Here is a 21,378-nt window from a genome sequence, read left to right on the forward strand (position 1 = left end):
GAAAAAGCATTAAAAACCTATAAATCATAAATAACCTAGTAAATATTTTTATATAACTATGATCATAAATAATCCCTGGATATCCCTTTCAAATATACTATATTTACATTTCAAATTTATGTTTTTAGTTTATTGCTTTAAAATTTGAATATAATTATAATAAAGAACGTGCTAATTGTTTGAGCTTATATTTTAAGTCAAAGCTTAAGTAACCACATGCAGTTTATCAGCTTTAAATGTTTTCTCAAGGTTATGTTTGATTTTTCCCTTTGTGAATTTTGATAGTATTGTATGAATACAACTAGATTATGTAACAGTCTTTTCCCTGTATAAGCATCCCTCATTTAATAGAATTCAGAATAAGAATTTAATGATTTTGTAAGAATTTATGGAGTAAATAACAATTTGATTTTTCTACTTTTCCATGAAGCTTGAGAAAGTTAGCATTGCATATGTATCATAGCAGGTAAATGCCAAATTCCTCTTGCTATGTGTATTATATTTTAACTACAATGAATATAATATATGAGATCACTTTTTAAAATGTACTAACAGCTATTCCCTAGTAAATAGAACTTTACACTGAAAATAGAATAGTTACAAAGGACTTGTCTTCTTTTTTGCCTATCATCATAAGGATATTCATTAGCTAGCTGTGAGTACTAGCTAATTTGAGCTCTAAGTCTCCTTAGGTAATCCAGGATTGAATATTTCAGTTTGTGGCTTTATGAGCTGCTGTTCATATTGCAAAGATACCTTTAACAAATTGTGTAGTTATGATCAGAAGGAAAGGTTAGTAAATTGAACATTAAACTGTAGTTATAGAGAAAGTTCAAAAGTTTTTAACCATGGTTTCAAAGTTAGAAATGTTAAGAAGGGCTGTAGTCAAGTTACTAAAGTTTTTAGAGATTTCTCTTTAATAACTGGAATATTTTAAACTTTCTGTTAAATTATCAAAGTTGTTACTTTGAGTATCTTAATATTATGAATAATTGTAGTGTTTTATAATACAAATTATTCTTAGTGCTTTATACACTGAGATCTTGAAAAATGTCATTGAGTTCTAATAAAACATTTTCATAGAACTTTTTAAGAATTTGGTACACCTGAGTGTGATTGTATAACATAGAGAAATGAACAGTTTTATACTAAAATATATGGTCTTCTTTATAATGAAATTTAAAAGGAAAATGACAAAAATTAGTTTTAGACCAAATTTTAGATACCATTAACTTGAACCTAAGTTTTAAATTCTTACTTTCATGGACCTCTGTAACCTGTATTTCCCTTTACAATGTTATGACTCCAAAACTAATCTCTGACTTTATACATCACAAATTTAACTCCCATCTGACATGCCTCCTCGTTGCCCCTCACATATGGTGGATTTATTATGCCTTCCCCCACCCCCAGAGCTGAGTATCAAACCCAGGGCCTTGTGTAAGTTACCAGAGCTGTACTACGGAGCTATAGCCTAGCCTGATTATACCTTTCTTTATTCATGCTCTTTCCTGACATGCCTTCTGTACTATTCCTGCCTATGTTTTTCGTTTGTTTGTTTGAGCCCTGGTTAATTCTGGTTTACTCTAGGAAGACTTCCTGTTCACACTAATTTCTCCCTTCCTAAGTATCACCATTTATTTTTTGGTATACTTTTCAATACCTAACCTTATTTGTCTTAGTGTTTCTTACCTGTTTAATGTGGCAGTATATCCTAGCTGATGATGTTAAATGTCTTGATAGCAGGTACCTTTTTTTTTTTTTTAGTATTCAATAGCAAAAACTGATCTTTTTTTTAAAAATTTTTATTGTTTTATTATTCATATGTGCATACAATGCTTGGGTCATTTCTCCCCCCGCCCCCACCCCCTCTCTTACCACCCACCCCGCCCCCTCCCTCTTCTCCCCACCCCCTCGATACCCGGCAGAAACTATTTTGCCCTTATCTCTAATTTTGTTGAAGAGAGAGTATAAGCAATAATAGGAAGGAACAAGGGTTTTTGCTAGTTGAGATAAGGATAGCTGTACAGGGAGTTGACTCTCATTAATTTCCTGTGCATGTGTGTTACCTTCTAGGTTAATTCTTCTCGATCTAACCTTTTCTCTAGTTCCTGGTCCCCTTCTCCTATTGGCCTCAGTTGCTTTTTAGGTATCTGCTTTAGTTTCTCTGCATTGAGGGCAACAAATGCTAGCTAATTTTTTAGGTGTCTTACCTATCCTCACACCTCCCTTGTGTGCTCTCGCTTTTATCATGTGATCAAAGTCCAATCCCCTTGTTGTGTTTGTCCTAGATCTAATGTCCGAATATGAGGGAGAACATACGATTTTTGGTCTTTTGGGCCAGGCTTAACCTCACTCAGAATGATGTTCTCCAATTCCATCCACTTACCAGCGAATGATAACATTTCGTTCTTCTTCATGGCTGCATAAAATTCCATTGTGTATAGATACCATTGATCAGTAGTGGGGCATCTTGGCTGTTTCCATAATTTGGCTATTGTGAATAGTGCTGCAATAAACATGGGTGCGCAGGTGCCTCTGGAGTAACCTGTGTCACAGTCTTTTGGGTATATCCCCCCAAGAGTGGTATTGCTGGATCAAATGGTAGATCAATGTTTAGCTTTTTAAGTAGCCTCCAAATTTTGTTCCAGAGTGGTTGTACTAGTTTACATTCCCACCAACAGTGTAAGAGGGTTCCTTTTTCTCCCCGCATCCTCGCCAAAACCTGTTGGTGGTATTGCTAATGATAGCTATTCTAACAGGGGTGAGGTGGAATCTTAGTGTGGTTTTAATTTGCGTTTCCTTTATGATAACAGGTACCTTAATTACTACATCTTTCAGTGTTTTAAGAGAGCAAGTGCTTAAAAGTACTTGTTGAATTGAGTTGACAGAAATAAGTTCGAGATATTTATTAACATAAGTTATGCCTCAGACTATGACACGTATGCTTTTTAAATTTGATTCTGGCAAGTATGAGTATTTTTCATTGAGCCATACTGCCAGCCCTCTTTATTGTCTTTTTGAAAACCTTATAGTTGCTGAATTATGCTTATTGATTGGATGGCTATTTTGAGCCATGCTGTAGGAGATATATCAAAGTGGGATTATGTTATCAATATGGAATAATGACTTTAGTGTTATATACATATATGTATGTATGTGAGTGAATATATCTTTTCTATAAAGGTTCTATTTTGTTTCTTCAACTAACTTTCCTCCCTAAAAGGAAGTCATTCATTCTGAGTTGTCCTAGCCTCTTGCTTCCCTTAAATGATTGTAAATTTTCTTTGCCTATTTGTTGTAGATTTCTGTAGCAGTAAATCTAGCTATTGAGGTCTTTAGAGCTGTAATTGACAGGCAAAGGAGAGTATAGTTTTGTAGTAGGCTAGTGGACCATTGAGCTAATAACCTGATCTGCCTACTTAGATAAGATGAGATGGAATAAGAGAGACCTTTGTTTTCTTAGGACTCCAAGTGAATACTGAGAAAAAGTAGAGATTCATCCTACTGGAATGGTTTGTAACTGCCCAAACAAACAGGAAATACCATGAAGAAGAACCATATAGTCAGGTGCTGGTGGTCCATGCCTACAGTCCTACCAACTTGGGAGGCAGATCAGGAGGATCACAGTTCAAAATCAGCCTGGGCAAAGTTTGAAAGACCCTCTCAAAAACATCCATCACAAAAAAGGGCTGGCAGAGTGGCTCAAGTAGTAGCATGCCTGCCTAGCAAGTGTGAGGCCCTGAGTTCAAACCCAGAATTGCCATATCCCCCCCCCAAAAAAAAAAACCACCAAAAACCAACCATATATAAAATGTGACCAGTGTGCCCCTGTCCACTTGCCAAGGGAGTCTACCTTCACTAGGTGGTTGGGCCCCTGAAAGTTCAGATTTTACTGTCTGAGTATGTTTCTGTCCACCTTTGGGCCTGTGGATCTTTTACTCTGGTATGCTTTCATGATTTTTTCTAGGCTTATTTTAGTTGTTGAGTTGCTCTAATGTGGTAGCCATACAAGGCAGTGGGAGCCATAGATATATGTTTAGTCTGCTCTCTTCCTATTACTGTTTCTAGGAAAAGTTTGTGTTTCTACTGTCTTACTGATGTTTTTAGGTTTCCAGTTTCCTTATTTAGTATATTTGAATACTGAGTAAGCTTTTGTTATAGTGTAGTATTATGAAATACAATTTTCTTTTTGCTTCTTATTGAAGATCAACATTTAGACACACTCATTGCTTGAGTTTTTCTGATACTCCAGTTAACTTTTTTCTTTCTCCTTTTGTCGTTTTTACATTTACTTACATGTGTATACATTGTTTTTCCACCTTCCCCGTACCCCCTTCAGTTAATTGAAAGTTGGAAATATCTTTTAGAATTGCACAGTATTTCCTACTTGATAGTTTATCAGTCCTTCATCAAAGGAATGTTCTGTGTGCCTGCTGTGCCCATAACCAGTGCATTGACACTTTTCATGCACTTTCTTAAGAGTGGAGTTTCTGGACCAGCTGCATCCTAGGTGAAGTTTTCTAAGGATTCTCTGCCAGCTGACCTTCAGTAGTAACAGAAAAACCAGAGCAATTACTGCACACACATTAATGGCCTTCTAATCTCCAACCTTGCATGTAATTGCTGCTGTCAAGTACAATTACTGTCTGCTCAAGTTTCTTTCTCTGGGGGCAGTTGTGCCATGCCTTGATACAGATTTAGAAATGAAGAGAGTTCCTGAAACTTTTGCTTATAAACCTTTGAAAAGTTAAAGCTATAAAATTACATTGCCTTGTTTACTTCTTGTAAGACCACATAAGTCTGACAGTAATAATAAGAATAACAACAAAGATTTGACGGTTCATTGATTATAATTCTATTTCTGAAGAATTAATTATGAATATATTTTCTTTATAGATTCCTGCCATATTGGCCGTAGTTCAAGAAATGCAATTCTAAGATCATATTACCTTTTTAAAGGTATACATGTAGTATATAACCTAGAAGTAATTAAATTTTGTGGTTGTAGTGATAGGACTCCAGATTGGGGATTGCCTATTACAGTGATGCCTCCTTCACTCAGATCTGGAAAAAAAATTTACAGTCATCTGTTGCTTAACAATAGGGATACATTATAAGAAATCCATTGTTCAGTGATTTGTCATTGTATGAACATCATAGAGAATCCTCATACAGACTAAGGCATTTGTGATTCTAGATGATGTCATCTTGTATATATGGCCCATCATTGACAGAAACGTTATTCTGTGCATGACAGTATACTGCACAAGAGAAATTTTCACTAACCATATCTACCCTTCTCGATACCTATTTTTTTTTCATTTGTAGGTGAAAATTCTTTCTAATGTGGTTATAAGTTTTTTAGTTTCTTTAAATTTAGTTTACTAAATTTTTTCATTCTTCTAACCTCCAGGATTATCATTATGCTTACTAATTGTCGTGCTAATGACTAGCTTATAGGCTAGTTAGGGTATAGATTTTCTAACCTTTCATCTGCTATATCTGAACTTTCACTTCTTTTGGGTGCTATAATTCACTTATCATATAGTTCATTCATTTAAGTAATATATCATGGATTTTTGTTAGCATAGTCACAAAGTGGTACAACGGTCATCACAATCCATTTTAGAACACTTTCAAAAGAACTTCATACTCTTTAGCTATCAGTTTCCATCTCATTTCCCCCAGCCCTAAGTAAATACTAATCTACTTTCTGTTTGAATAGATTATCCTATTCTGGACATTTCAAGGGAACTAATAGAATATATGGTCTTCTGTGACAGGGTTCTTTTGTTATTCTGTATTTAAAAGTCTTCTTGGTTGTTGCATGGCCTAGTATTTTATTCCATTTATGGCTGAATAGTTTTCTGTTGTATGGGAATACTACATTTTGTTTGTCCATTCATGCACTGGTGTTCCTTCTGGCTTTAAATTCCAGGAGTTTTTAAATAAATTAAAACCTCATCTGTCCAGAGAAGCCATTGATGTTACTGATTGGTTTAAAGGAAGACACCTAACATATTGTTTGCTTAACAGTATTGCTTATGCCAATTTTTTTTGTATATTAGTACAAGTAGAGTATATTTCTGTATACCAAAAAATAACACAGAAGCACGGCATAGAAGAGAATATAAGAAAAGTTAATAGAAAGTGATCGTGTTGTGTTGAATCATAGAATGTGAGAAAGAGCAGCACCATAAGGAAAGTAAATGAAGATATATTCCTCAAGGAGAACCATGCCCTAAAAGAGGGTTATGGGGAGGAAGCAGCTATTCATTGCAGTGCAAGAATTAAAATGCAGAGTTAGTGATTGTGGAAGTTTGCCAGCTCTTATGGACTACCTCCATGCACTTGTCTGTAATCTCTTACAAAAAAAGGTGAATCTCACTTTTCACTTTTCATATGCTGAATTTTCTTTTTAGTTTTTTTGTTTGTTAGTATTTTTCCCCTCATTTAAGTTGTCTGCATTATTTTTATAATTTCTATACAATATATTTTATATACACATCATTTCCAATACTGGAAATATAAATTGTATAAAGACAAGAATTTTTACTCACTTTATGCATTTTTTGCAAATAAGACTATGAAAGTGCACTTTTTGGCAGTACTGGGATTTGAACTCAAAGCCTTATACTTGCTAGGCAAATGCTGTAGCATGCCCCAGCCTCTTTTTGTTTTAGTTATTTTTCAGGTAGGGTCTTGCGTGTTTATGCAGGGCCATCCTCAGACAGCAGTCTTCCTACTTACACTTCCAGCATAGTTGGGTGCACCGACACACCTGGCTTATTGGTTGAGATGGGGCCTCGCTTGCCTGGGCTGTCCTTAAATGGCAGTCCTCCCTTTCTACCTCCCAAATAGCTAGGATTAAAGAGGTGGAGCCCTTCTCCATATTGAATTGTGCACATATGTAAAAACATGAAATTTCCTCAATAAATGAAGAGATTTCCTTTTTTTACATCTGCATTTGTGAAACATAAAATTTCTTGATATCTCTGCCTTTTGGGTGATTGTATATGTGTGGTAACTCATGCAGTTTTTTAATTGGTATATATTGTACATAGTATGGGGTTTCATTATGACATTTTCAGACATGCATACAATGTACTTTGATCATATTCACCCCTCATTGCTCTTTCTTATCCTCTTCTTGGCTTTCCTTCCCCTTTTCATTTTCCCTTCCACCTCCCTAGTAGCCCTCCCTGTGTTTTCATGATTTCTTTTGTTTTTGTTTTCCTCCTAACTTCCACAAATGAAAGAAAACATGATACTTATCTTTGTGGGACTGGCTTATTTCACTTATATGATGATCTCCAGTTCCATTAATTTTCCAGCCAGTGACACACGTTCATTCTTAATGTTGAGTAAAACTCCATTGTATATATTTACCACATTTTCTCTATCCATTTCATCCACTGATGGGTACCTAGGCTTTTGTGAATAGTGCTGTGATAGGCATGGGTGTGCAGCTGTTGTAAGCTGACTTTGATTCTTTTGGGTATATACCCAGAAGTGGTGTGACTGGATCATATGGGAGTTCTATTTTTAGTTGTTTGAGGAACCTTCATAATGATTTCCATAGTGTCTGAACCAATTTACATTTCCATCAGAAATGAGTAATAGTTCCTTTCCCCTCCCTCCCCTCATCTTCACCAGCATTTGTTAATTATTTTCTTGAGGTTCACCATTCTGACTGGAGTGAGGTGGAATCTCAGTGTGGTTTCGATTTGCATATCCCTGATAGTTAAGGGCCTTGAGCATTTTTTTCATATATTGACTGGCCATTTGTACTTCTTCATTTGAAAAGTATCAGTTCAACTCATCTGCCCATTTATGATTGGATTGTTATTTTGGTTGTTAATTTTTTGAATTCTTCATCTATCCTGGGAATTCCCCATTGAATGAATAGTTGGCAGAGATTTTTCTCCCATTCTGTAGACTATTTCTTCACTCTGTTTTTGCTGTTCAGAAGCTTTTTAATTTGATACAATTCATTTGTCAATTCTTGCTCTTATTTCCTGAGCTGTTGGAGTCCTATTCAGAAAGTCCTTGGCTGTGCATAGATCTTCCATTGTTTTCCCCTAGTAGTTTCAAAGTTTCAAGTTAAGGGCTTTGATCCATTTTGAGTTGATTTTTGTACAGGGATCCAATTTCTGTCTTCTGCATGTGAATATCTGGTTTTCTAAGCATCACTTATTAAAGAGACTGAGTATTTTCCAGTGTAGGTTTTGTCTCCTTTGTCAAGAATTACATGGCACTACCTGATTGGACTTATTTATGGATCTTCTGTTCCACTGATGTGTATGTGTCTGTTTTTGTGCACGTGCCATGCCATTTTTGTTACGATGGATCTGTAGTACAGTTTGAAATTTGAATCCAGGTATTCTGATACCTCCAGCATTGCTCATTTTGCTCAGGATTGCTTTGGCTATTGAGTTTTTTGTGCTTCTGTATGAATTTTAGGATTTTTTTTTTCTATTTCTGTGAACAATGTCATTCAGTGTTTGATGACACAACCCCCCCTTCCCCTCTTGCTCTCCCTCTCTCTCTCCCTCTCCCTTCCACTCTCCCTGTCCCCTACCCGCACAGGGGAAGCCAATGGATCCACTAAAAATTAAGAATATTTCTGAATACTTAGGAATAAGTATTCCTCTTGAATGGTTTGGAATTCTCAAGAGAACATTATAAGTTGGGTGCTGGTGGCACATGCCTGTAAATCCTAGCTACTAAGGTGGCAGAAATCAGGAAGCCAGCCTGAGGCAGATACTTCTGGGAGACCCTATCTCAATGAAACTTCATGCAGAGCAGGGCTGGCAGAGTGGCTTAAATGGTAGAATACCTGCCTAGCTAACCTAGCAAGTGTGAGGCCCTGAGTTCAAAACAAAGGAGGACATAATACAGTATGCTTCCATTTCAAGAAGTCAAGGAAGAACTAAAAGTGAATTAAAAAAAAGATGAGAAAAAAAGCCAATGAAATAGAAAACAAATGTGGACTAGAAAAAAATCAGCAAAGCCAAAAGTTGGTTCTTTGAAAAGATAAGTAAAATTACCTTTTCAAAGACTAAGAAAGAAGAGGAAAAAAAAAAAAAGACTGTTGTTATGTACTTTGAGGAATCAAAAATTAATAAGTAAATCTTATGAATTACTTTAGCCAACCAAATTGATTATTTAGAAGAAATTGACAAATTTCTCAAAAACAATATAGATTGCCAAAACTAACAGAGTAAGACTGGGAAATCTGAGTAATCCCATAACTATTGAAGAAATCAAGTTTTTAATTAAAAACTTTACTGCAGAGACAACTTCTGGTCCAGATGGCTTCACTGGTACATTCTTTTAATTATTTAAGGAAGAAATAACATCAATCTTACATAAACTCTTCAGAAAAAAATAGAAAAGAAGGAACATTTCCAAGTTCTTTTGACAAGGCCAGAATAAGCTTGATACTAAAATCTGTCAAGAATGACACACAAAAAAGATATGAATCAGTTCTTTTTACTAAACTAAATGAAAAAGTTAGGCAGGTGTGGTGGTTCACACCTATAATCCCTGCTACCTTGAAGGCAGAGGTGGGAGGATTGAAGTCCAAGCCCACCCTGAGCAAAGTTAGCCCAAGACCCTATCTCAAAAACAAACTAAAAGGGTGTGGCTTATGTGGTAGACCACTTGCCTAATAAGAGCAAGGCCCTAAGTTCAAGCCCTAGTACCACCAGAAATCAACAAAGAATGTGAATTGTGGGTCAGTGATATGTTGCTCCATTCTATATCCAAGTAGCTTTTTTGTGCATTTAGTTGGAATCCTGATAAAGAGTCTGTGTGCATCATAGCTGCAAGAGAGTCTGAGAATTTTGAGAATTCTTTTTTGAAAAGTTAAGAGTTTACAATGGGGAACCTATTAAATGTTGGGATAGTATTCAGAAGACATTGGATAGCCCCACATCATATGTATATTAAACTTGTCTTGCCTTATCAATCCCTGTATCTTTCATAAAATAATGCATTTGTTTTGTGGGAGGGGGAAGGAGTAGCAGTACTAGGGTTTGAACTCAGGGCCTCATACTTGTTAGGCAGGTGCTGTACCACTTGAGCCATACTCCCCATCCCTTTTTGCTTTGGTTACTTTTGAGATAAGTTCTTGTGTTTATGCTCAGGCTGACCTGGAACAGTCCTAACTATTTACACTTGCTGAGTAGCTGGACCATAGGTGCTTGCTTCTATGCCCAGCTTTTGTTGGCTGAGATGGGATTTCTTGAACTTTTTTGGCCAGGCTGGCCTGGCACTGTGATTTTCCTGATTTATGCCTCCCAAGAGCTAGGATTACAGATGTGAGCCCTTGCACTCTGCAAATCATGTATTTTTTTTTTAATTTTTATTTTATTCATATGTGCATACAATGTTTGGGACATTTCTCCCCACTTCCCCTTGCCCTCTCCCTTACCTGCCCCCCCACTCCCTCCCTTACCCCCCTTACCCCCCTTACCACTCACTACCCAGCAGAAAAAAAACTATTCTGCCCTTATCTCTAATTTTGTTGAAGAGAGAGTATAAGCAATAACAGGAAGAACCAAGTGTTTTTCCTAGTTGAGATAAGGATAGCTATACAGGGAGTTGACTCGCATTGATTTCCTGTGCATGTGTGTTACCTTCTAGGTTAATTCTTCTTGATCTAACCTTTTCTCTAGTTCCTAGTCCCCTTCTCCTGTTGGCCTCAGTTGCTTTAAAGTATCTACTTTAGTTTCTCTGAGTTGAGGGCAAAAAATGCTAGCTAGTTTTTTAGGTGTCTTACCAATCCTCATACCTTCCTTGTGTGCTCTCTCTTCATCATGTGATCAAAGTCCAATCCCCTTGTTGTGTTTGCCCTTGATCTAACGTCCGCATAAGAGGGAGAACATACGATTTTTGGTCTTTTGGGCTAGGCTAACCACACTCAGAATGATGTTCTCCAATTCCATCCATTTACCAGCGAATGATAATATTTTGTTCTTCTTCCTGGCTGCATAAAATTCCATTGTGTATAGATACCACATTTTCTCGATCCATTTGTCAGTAGTGGGGCATCTTGGCTGTTTCCATAGCTTGGCTATTGTGAATAGTGCTGCAATAAACATGGGTGTGCACATGCCTCTGGAGTAACCTGTGTCACAATCTTTCGGGTATATACCCAAGAGTGGTATTGCTGGATCAAAGGGTAGATCAATGTTTAGCTTTTTTAAGTAGCCTCCAAATTTTGTTCCAGAGTGGTTGTACTAGTCTACATTCCCACCAACAGTGTAGGAGGGTTCCTTTTTCCCCGCATCCTCGCCAACACCTGTTGTTGGTAGTGTTGCTGATGATGGCTATTCTAACAGGGGTGAGGTGGAATCTTAGCGTGGTTTTAATTTGCATTTCCTTTATTGCTAGAGATGGTGAGCATTTTCTCATGTGTTTTCTGGCCATTTGAATTTCTTCTTTTGAGAAAGTTCTGTTCAGTTCACTTGCCCATTTCTTTATTGGTTCATTAATTTTGGGAGAATTTAGTTTTCTAAGTTCCCTATATATTCTGGTTATCAGTCCTTTGTCTGATGTGTAGCTGGCAAATATTTTCTCCGACTCTGTGGGTGTTCTCTTCAGTTTAGAGACCATTTTTTTGTTGAGCAGAAGCTTTTTAGTTTTATGAAGTCCCATTTATCTATGCTATGTCTTAGTTGCTGTGCTGCTGGGGTTCCATTGAGAAAGTTCTTACCTATATCTACTAGCTCCACAGTACTTCCTACTCTTTCCTGTATCAACTTTAGAGTTTGTTGTCTGATATTAAGATTCTTGATCCATTTTGAGTTAATATTGGTATAGGGTGATATACATGGATTTAGTTTCAGTTTTTTGCAGACTGCTAACCAGTTTTCCCAGCAGTTTTTGTTGAAGGGGCTGTCTTTTCTCCATCGTATAATTTTAGTGCCTTTGTCAAAGACAGGTTGGTTATAGTTGAGTGGCTTCATATCTGGGTCCTCTATTCTGTTCCACTGGTCTTCATGTCTGTTTTTGTGCCAGTACCATGCTGTTTTTATTGTTATTGCTTTGTAATATAGTTTGAAGTCAGGTATCTTGATACCTCCAGCGTTTCTTTTGACTGAGTATTGCCTTGGCTATTTGTGGCCTCTTGTGTTTCCGTATAAATTTAATGGTAGATTTTTCAATCTCTTTAATGAATGTCATTGGAATTTTGATGGGAATTGCATTAAACATGTAGATTACTTTTGGGAGTATAGACATTTTTACTATGTTGATTCTATCAATCCATGAGCATGGGAGATCTCTCCACTTTCTATAGTCTTCCTCAATCTCTTTCTTCAGAAGTGTATAGTTTTCCTTGTAGAGGTCTTTCACATCTTTTGTTAGGTTTACACCTAGGTATTTGATTTTTTTTGAGGCTATTGTAAATGGAATTGTTTTCATACATTCTTTTTCCGTTTGCTCATTATTAGTGTATAGAAATGCTAATGATTTTTTATGTTGATTTTATATCCTGCTACCTTGCTATAGCTATTGATGATGTCTAGAAGCTTCTGAGTAGAGTTTTTTGGGTCTTTAAGGTATAGGATCATGTCGTCTGCAAATAGGGATATTTTGACAGTTTCTTTACCTATTTGTATTCCTTTTATTCCTTCTTCTTGCCTAATTGCTCTGGCTAGGAATTCCAGTACTATGTTGAATAGGAATGGAGATAGTGGGCATCCTTGTCTAGTTCCTGATTTTAAGGGAATGGTTTCAGTTTTTCTCCCTTAAGTATAATGCTGGCTGTAGATTAGTCATTCGTAGTTTTATAATGTTGAGGTACTTTCCTTCTATTCCTAGTTTTCTTAGAGCTTTTATCATGAAATGATGTTGGATCTTATCAAAGGCTTTTTCTGCATCTATTGAGATGATCAAGTGGTTTTTATCTTTGCTTCTGTTAATATGGCTTATTACCTTTATTGATTTTTGTATGTTGAACCACCCCTGCATTCCTGGGATGAAGCCTACTTGGTTGTGGTGAATGATCTTTTTGATGTGTTGTTGAATTCAGTTTGCCATTATTTTCTTGAGAATTTTTGCGTCAATGTTCATTAAGGAGATTGGCCTATAGTTCTCCTTTTTGAAGGTGTCTTTGCCTGGTTTTGGGATAAGTGTAATACTGGCTTCATAAAATGTGTTTGGCAGTTTTCCTTCCCTTTCTATTTCGTGGAACAGTTTAAGGAGGGTTGGTATCAGTTCTTCTTTAAAGGTCTGATAGAATTCAGCAGAGAATCCATCAGGTCCTGGACTTTTCTTTTTGGGGAGACTCTTGATTGCTGCTTCAATTTTATTTTGTGTTATAGATATTCAGGTGATTAATATCCTCTTGGTACATTTTTTGGATGGTCATATGTATCTAGAAATCTGTGCATTTCTTTAAGATTTTCGAATTTATTTGAATATAGGTTCTTGAAGTAGTATCTCATGATTTCTTGGACTTTGATGGTGTTTGTTGTTATCTCCCCTTTTGCATTCCTGATTCTATTAATTTGGGTTTTTTCTCCCCTCATTTTAGTCAAGTTTGTGAGGGGTCTGTCAATCTTGTTTATTTTTTCAAAGAACCAACTTTTTGTTTCATTAATTCTTGTATGGTTTTTTTGGTTTCTATTTCGTTGATTTCAGCTCTTATTTTTATTATTTCTCTCCTTCTATTTGTTTTGGGATTTGCTTGTTCTTGTTTTTCTAGGAGTTTGAGATGTATCATTAGGTCATGGATTTGGGATCTTTCAGTGTTTTTAATGTATGCACTCATGGCTATAAACTTTCCTCTCAGGACTGCCTTTGCTGTGTCCCATAGGTTCCTGTAGGTTATGTTTTCATTTTCATAGGTTGATAATTATTATTTCCTTTTGGTGTATTTCCCCTTTTATTAGTATGGAATGTCCTTCTTTATCTCGTTTGATCAATGTAGGTTTGAAGTCTGCTTTGTCAGAGATAAGTATTGCTACTCATGCCTGTTTTAGGGGGCTATTGGCTTGGTAAATCTTCTTCCAGCCTTTCATCCTAAGCCTGTGCTTATTTCTGTCGGTGAGACGGGTCTCCTGTAAGCAACAAATTGTTGGATCTTCCTTTTTAATCCATTTCGTCAAACAGTGCTTTTGATGGGTGAATTAAGTCGATTAACATTAAGTGTTAGTACTGATAGGTATGTGGTGATTCCTGTTATTTAGTTGTCTTAGTTGTTTGAAGGTTTGATTGTGTACCTAAGTTGAGGTTACTCTCTACTTTCTTGCTTTTTCTTTTCCTGTAGTTTGGTGCTGCCTGCCCTTTGATGGTTATGTTGGGTTTCACTTTCTGTGTGCAGAATCCCTTGAAGGATCTTTTGTAGTGGTGGCTTTGTGGTCACATATTGTTTTAGTTTCTGCTTATCATGGAAGACTTTTATTGCTCCATCTATTTTGAATGATAGTTTTGCTGGGTAGAGTATCCTGGGGTTGAAGTTATTTTCATTCAGTGCCCGTAAGTTCTCACCCCACGCTCTTCTTGCTTTTAATGTTTCTGTTGACAAGTCTGCTGTGATTTTGATGGGTTTACCTTTGTATGTTATTTATTTTTTCTCTCTTTCAGCCTTCAATATTCTTTCCCTAGTTTCTGAACCTGTTGTTTTAATGATGATATGTCCTGGGGTAGTTCTATTTTGATCTGGTCTGTTTGGTGTTCTGGAGGCCTCTTGTATCTGTATGGGAATGTCTTTCTCTAGAATTGGGAAATTTTCTGTTATTATTTTGTTGAATATATTTCGCATTCCCTTTGCTTGCACCTCTTTTTCTTCTTCGATGTCCATGATTCTCAGGTTTAGGCTTTTGATGGAGTTGGTGAGTTCTTGTATTTTCTTTTCACAGGTCTTGAGTTGTTTAATTAATAGTTCTTTGGTTTTTCCTTTAATTGCCATTTCATCTTCGAGTTCTGAGAGTCTGTCTTCTGTTTGTTCCATTCTGCTGGATTGGCCTTCTGTTTTGTTTTGCAATTCTGTTTCATTCTTTTTTCTGAGGTCTTCCATATCCTGGGTCGTTTCCTCTTTAATGTTGTGTATTTTTTGTCCTGAGTTCATTTATCTGGTTATTAATTGTGTTCTCCGTTCCACTTTGGTGTTTATACAGTGCCTCTATGGTTTCCTTTATTTCTTCTTTTGCTTTTTCAAATTCTGTATTTTTGTTGTCTTGGAATTTCTTGAGTGTCTCCTGTACATTTTGGTTGACCTTATCCAGTATCTATATAATTCTCATTGAGTACTTGTAGTATGTCTTCTTTTTAATTATTCTTGTGGGCTTCATTCGGTTCTTTGGCATAGTTTATCTTCATTTTGTTGGAGTCTGGATCTGAGTATCTGTTTTCTTCATTTTCCTCTGGTTCCTGTACTAATTTTTTGCTGTGGAGAAACTGGTTTCCCTGTTTTTTCTCTCTTCCCATCATTGCCCTTGGTGTCATTATTGTCCCTGTACTGTGTGCAATTAAATATTTTCTGGCTTGTAATAATAGCACTAGTGATATTTAGAATGGAAAGGTGAGAGAGGATGGAAAGCAAAGAAGTTAAGGGTAAAGGAAAAAACAAATAAGTAGAAAAACAAAACAAAAAGAAAGAAAAGTTTCAAAGATATAAACAGGGAGAGACAGTGTACTAATCAAGTGTAAGCTGAAAAGGCATTAGAGAGACAGAGCGAGGATTGAAAATAAAAATAAAAGTAATAAAGATAAGAATGAAAATAAAAAATAAGTAAATGAAAGAAAAAACATATATAAAAAATAAAATTAAAAAAAAATACCTCCAAGTTCAATGTAGTGAAGTTTCAGTCTTAATAATTTTGTTGTTTTCCCTCAGCCTCCATTCCTGGAGATGATGCCTCAGATGTTGTTCTTTAGTTGTCTCATCAAAGGGGAAATATAAAATAGAACAAAACCGCACAAAACAAAACAAACAAAAAAAACCCCACAAAGTGTCCCAAGTTCAAATGCAATACAGTTTCAAGAAGTTTTTCAGCATGCAGGTGTAGTTTGGTTGTTTTCTCATCAAAGGTAGGGAGAGAAAAAAAACGAGTCTGGAGACAGGTCTGTGAATGGCTATCTGCAGCTGTGGCTCGCCTGCAGGCTGCTCTCAGCCTGCTGTTGCTGGAGGTGTTATTTATGCAGATATCTGGGGTGAGCTTAGCACTCACCTGCCCCCCCCCCCCAGGCTTTGTTTACTCAGAGCTCTGTGCACAATGCCACTGCTACAAGCTTTCTTCTTTCCAAGCACACTGGGGGAGGTGACACTGCACCCACTTTCTCAGGCCTACATGTTTGTTTACAGCTCATGTGGGAAGTGGGTCTTCCGCCCTCTCCTGTGGAGTTTTCCTCCCACTGCCACTCTCACAAGCTTTCCTGCTCCTGGTTGCTGGGCGCACAGCCGCTCCCACCCTCTCTGGTCAGGATTGGCTTATTTATTTACAGTTCTTTGAGGGATTCCCCTCCCCACCTTCAGTGCCCAGGGCGCCCCAACCTCTTTGCTACGTGTCTTTATTGTTCTTATTGCTTATTACTCAGTTTCTCTTTTTTCCCTGGTTGGGAGTTGGTCTGTCCAGGGTGCTGTGCTGTTCTGGCCCAGGGTTGTCTGTGGGAGTACCGTGTACCGCTTAGCTCACTTTGTCCACGTCTTCCCAAGCCATCTGGGCATGGGTATCTGGTGGCCAGGGGGCCCTCCTGATTTCTCCATTCAACGTGAAATGGAGATGCTCCGCACAGGCTGGAGGTGTGGAGGGGTCAAAGTTTTGCCTCTTCTTGGTGGCCTTGCCTGCAAGGTGTGTCTCCAGCTTCTCTCCAAGATTTCACTTTAGGAGGCATGCTTTCTGCTTCCTCCCTCTAGCCGCCATCTTGGACTCCTCCATGAGGATTTTCGTTTCTTGAGAAAATTTGTAAATTGTACCACTTGGCAATTAACAGTATTTTCATGGTAAAGTTTATGTAATGACATATAGTAGATTGAATGAGATCAGTAATCTTATTTTCCTGGGTAGAAATGAAGAACCATTCATGTTTCAGGAAAAAACACCAATAGTTGATTATTTTTAAAGGATTATTAGTAAAAAATTTTTTAATGGTTTAGAACTACACTATTAAGCTATTAACCAAATTATATATAACTTAAAGTGTTATATGTTTATTTTAAACTTTTCTCTTTAAACAAATGAAGTGCTTTTAGAGAGTACACTTAAGAAATAGGACATAATTTTTATTGAGGATACTATCAGTGTAAAGTAATAGTTTCCAAAGAAGCATAGATAGGTAGTATACTTTAAGAGAAAGAGCACAAACTTTGGATAGAGAGGTTCTTGATTTGAGTCCTAGTTATACTGCTTGCTGTACAACTGAAGATGGATACTTTACCCATCTTCAAGCTTCTGATCTATAAAATGGAGATGTATTTAATGAGATCTAAGATGAAAATTTATTGAGGATTTAATATTTTTGAAATGTCAGTGTGTTAAAATTGATGCTATATTTGTCAGTGTTTTTCTTAACATTGCATAAAATAATCATACTTTTTATAATTGTCAGTGTCTTAAATGAAATATGGTAATAATCCTAGCTATAGAGAATTGATAGTGCTGTATATATTTTTAGAAGTGATAATGCTAGCTAGCTTTATCCAATTGAAATTGGATAATTTAGACATAGAAGATATTCCTTAAACTTATTTTCATTTTCTGTGGTAGGTTAAGTTTTTTGGTTGGTTTTGGGATTATCTGTTGTTTTATAAAGAGAATCAGAAGTGTAGAACTGTTAGATAAAAATAAAAAACTCATGGCTCAGTATTTTAAGTCTCTACATCAAAACATCTTGTATTTGTTTTGTTGAGGCATTTTGCTTTAGAGAAATGGTCATATTTTGGGTAATAATTATTATCTTAGCTGACTTATATAATGTCGACTCGTGCCAGACACTATTCTATTTACACATATATTTAAAACCCTTAGAATGATTATATGACATAGGTAGTAGTATTCCCATTTTTACAAATCAGGAAAGTGAGACAGGGAGTTTAATTTTCACAAAATCCTATAAGCAAAATCCTATAGTTAGATTTACAAGCAAAATAAACAAGCCAGTAGGAAAGAATTTAAAAAAAATGGAGCTTGTATAAGCAAAACACCCAAACCAAACAGCAACAACAAAATCCCTCCTCTTTGCATATAATAACCTGATAATTTTGTAATAGATACTTTTTCAGATATAAAAGAAAGTGTCATAAAGGATTTAGTCTTGACCCCCAGCTCAGATGCCTGCTGAAGCACATGGTAGACATTTGTCCAGTCACTTATCCTTTCTCTTCAGAGGGAGGAGCATTTCAGTGTCTCACATAATATGTACCCTAAGCAATATTAAGAATTGGCAAGTTTTGTCCTATTGATTGCAAAATTGGAGTCTCTTTCTTTAACTGCTGATGCAACATGAAAATAATTTAATGGATTTTGAGTTGAGAGAAATGAAGAAAAGTTCTAAGCCTATGTGAGAGACATTTCATCAGAGTGGAAATCAAGAGGGTACAGTAGCGAGAGTTTACCCTTTCTGATAGATGAAATGAATGGAAATGATAACTAATGTATCTTTGGCAGCTTTATTCTGATGAAGTATGGTAATAGCAGATTATCTTTAAGTATTATTTATACCTAAGATATAATCTTTTGTCACAGAACATTAAAAAAAAATCAAGAAATGAAGAGAACCCAGTCAGCTCTGGGAAAATATGGAGCTGTGTAGTATACACATCATTGAAGTAACAGAAAGAAAGAAGATAGAAAAAATAGCTAAAATTCTAAACATTTGCTAAAAACTATAAGCCAGAAATTTTCAATCTTTAACCAAGGATATTTTGGACTAGAAAATTCAGTGTGTAGATAGCTATCTTGTGCATTGTAGGACATTTAGCAGCAAGTGTGGTCTCTGTTCACTACATAGTGATACCAGTGGCACTACCTGCTATGACAACACTACCCCAGATATTGCCAAATACCCTGGAGGTGGGGGTGATTGGGGGCGCTAAAGTCACCCCTTGTTGGGAATCACTGTGATCATTCTACAGATCCATGAAGCTCAGTGAACCTGAAGACTACAGCAAATACACATCATCATCGAATTGTTGAAGATCAGTGAAAAAGAGAAAAACTGAAAAGCACCAGACTAAAAACATGCAGAGGAACAAAGGTAGAACTATGCCAGGGTTCTTTTCAGAAGTTAGAAGTCAATAGATTGGCATTCGAAGGAAAAGACTAGCAAACTGTAACTCTATACCCAGTTAAGATAGCTTTCAAAAATGAAAGTGAAGCTTCCTTATAATGAGCATTTATGAAAAACCCAGAGATGGAATCACACTGTATGGCAAATGAAAAGGTTTCCCCTAAGATCAGCTATAAGACGGGTGCTTGATTTCACCACCTAGGGCATTAGACAAGCAAAAGAAACAAATAGCATCCAAATTAGAAAGGCAGAAATAAAAATTGTCTACTGCTCACAGATGACCTGGTCCCATATATGGAGGATCCAAAGATGTACCATTTTAAATCCATTTATCTGTTGAAGGATTTATTGAATTATTGCCATTTTAATAGGCATGTAGTAGTTTCTCATTGTTTTAATCTGCATTTCCCTAATGCAAGTTCAGTGATGTTGAGCATCTTTTCATTTGTTTACTTGCCATCTGTGTGTCTTCTTTGATAAGGAGTCTGTTCAGATATTTTACTCATTTTTTTAGTCGGGTAATTTATTCTCTTATTGTGGACTTTTAAGAATTTCGAATATCCGTCTTTGAATATCAGTACTTTAGGAGGTGTTTTGTAAATATTTTCTTCCAGTTTGTGGCTTATCATATCATCATCTAAACAATGTCTTTGACAGAGCAGAATTTAATTTTATTGATGACCAGGTAATCAGTTTTTTTTCATGAATCACGCTTTTAGTGTTGTATCTAAAAAATCATTATCAAATCTATGGTCATCTAGGCTTTCTCATGTTGCCTTCTAGGAGTCAGGTTTTTGCTTTTGTTTTGTTGTTTTTCTTTGGCAGTACTGGGGTTTGAACTCAGGACCCACACTTGGTAGGCAGGTGCTCTTTGGCTTGAGTCACATATCCACCACTTTTTGTGTTATTTTTTTAATAGGGCATTCCATTCCCTCCACCCATCCTAGACTAAGATCTTCCTATCTGTGCTTTTCTCTGTAGCTGAGAAGATAGGTGTATGCCACTACACGAAGCTTATTGGTGGAGATGGAATCTCACTAACTTTTTGCCCGGTTTGGCCTCCAAATGTGATTCTCCCCATGTCCTCTTCCTGAGTAGCTGGGATTCCAGGCTTTTGCCACTTTGCCCAGCTTGAGTCAGTTTTTTTGTATTTTAACAGAAGCTGTACTTAACACCCATACTTGATCCTGACTCTCTTTCTCTTTTCTTTGGTACCCAGTTTTCTCATTTTCAGCATTGCTTGAATATCAACTACGTTTCAACGTTTCTACTAGTATCCTACTAGTAGAGCATGTATTTGAAAGATAGATGTATTAAATAAGTTATCCCTTTCATTGTACTTTTTCTTGCATAGAGAAAAGAATTCTCAATCCCAGAATTCTTTGCAGCATTTATTCTCTAAGGATGGTCCCCAGAGGATAGGAGATCTGGTTTTTGCCTAGTGCTGCTGTTTGCCAGCATTTACTAGTATCCTTCATATACTTCACCATTTAATCACATTAGTAGTTGTCATTTGTGATTTTGTAATTTTCTTTCTATAAAATTGATAAGTGACTTGAATCATCTCTAGAATTTCTGTCATTTCTAGAAATCTTATATAGTTTTAATAACTGATAGGCTATGCGATCTCTACGATCTTTTCCCTCAATCCAGTAGTTCACAAATCCAAATAAAACCCCTTAAAGGACAGAAAAATTTGATGAGATTGCTTGTATTGTTTTAAGTAAAATTAGTCTTTGCATGGTCAACAATAAAATAATTTAATTTTGATTCTCAAGTCATATTTATGTTCATTCAGAGTTTTGACTTTCTGCAGGGTGTCCTAACCTAAAATCTCATATTTCAGAAGATGTAGGCTTCTATAGAGGTTAGAGTTGCAATCAGCTAAGGTTATTGGTTTTATGTGGCTCCAAAAGATAGTTGTGGAGTGACCTCAGACCACCAACATTAGTATAGTAGCATATTCTGTTACTGTGATGCCTGAAGGTCCTGTTGCCTTTTTGGTACTACCTTAAAATTGTTACTAGTGATGAGGAAATGGTCGAGAGTAAAATTTTAGTGTTTCTTAGAAAAGTAATTTTTTTTTTCCTGGTACTGGGGTTTTGAACTTAGGAGCTACCACTTGAGCCATAA

At 36.4% G+C, this 21,378-nt stretch overlaps 1 protein-coding gene across 18 annotated transcripts in view; it reads left to right on the forward strand.

Moving 5' to 3' along the window:
* The window catches only part of Acbd6 (acyl-CoA binding domain containing 6), a 178,469-nt gene that overhangs the window by 40,889 nt on the left and 116,202 nt on the right, over positions 1–21,378 (forward strand). The window lies entirely within an intron of this gene.

The sequence above is a fragment of the Castor canadensis genome, chromosome 11 (genome assembly GCF_047511655.1).
Source record: "Castor canadensis chromosome 11, mCasCan1.hap1v2, whole genome shotgun sequence".
NCBI lineage: Eukaryota > Metazoa > Chordata > Mammalia > Rodentia > Castoridae > Castor > Castor canadensis.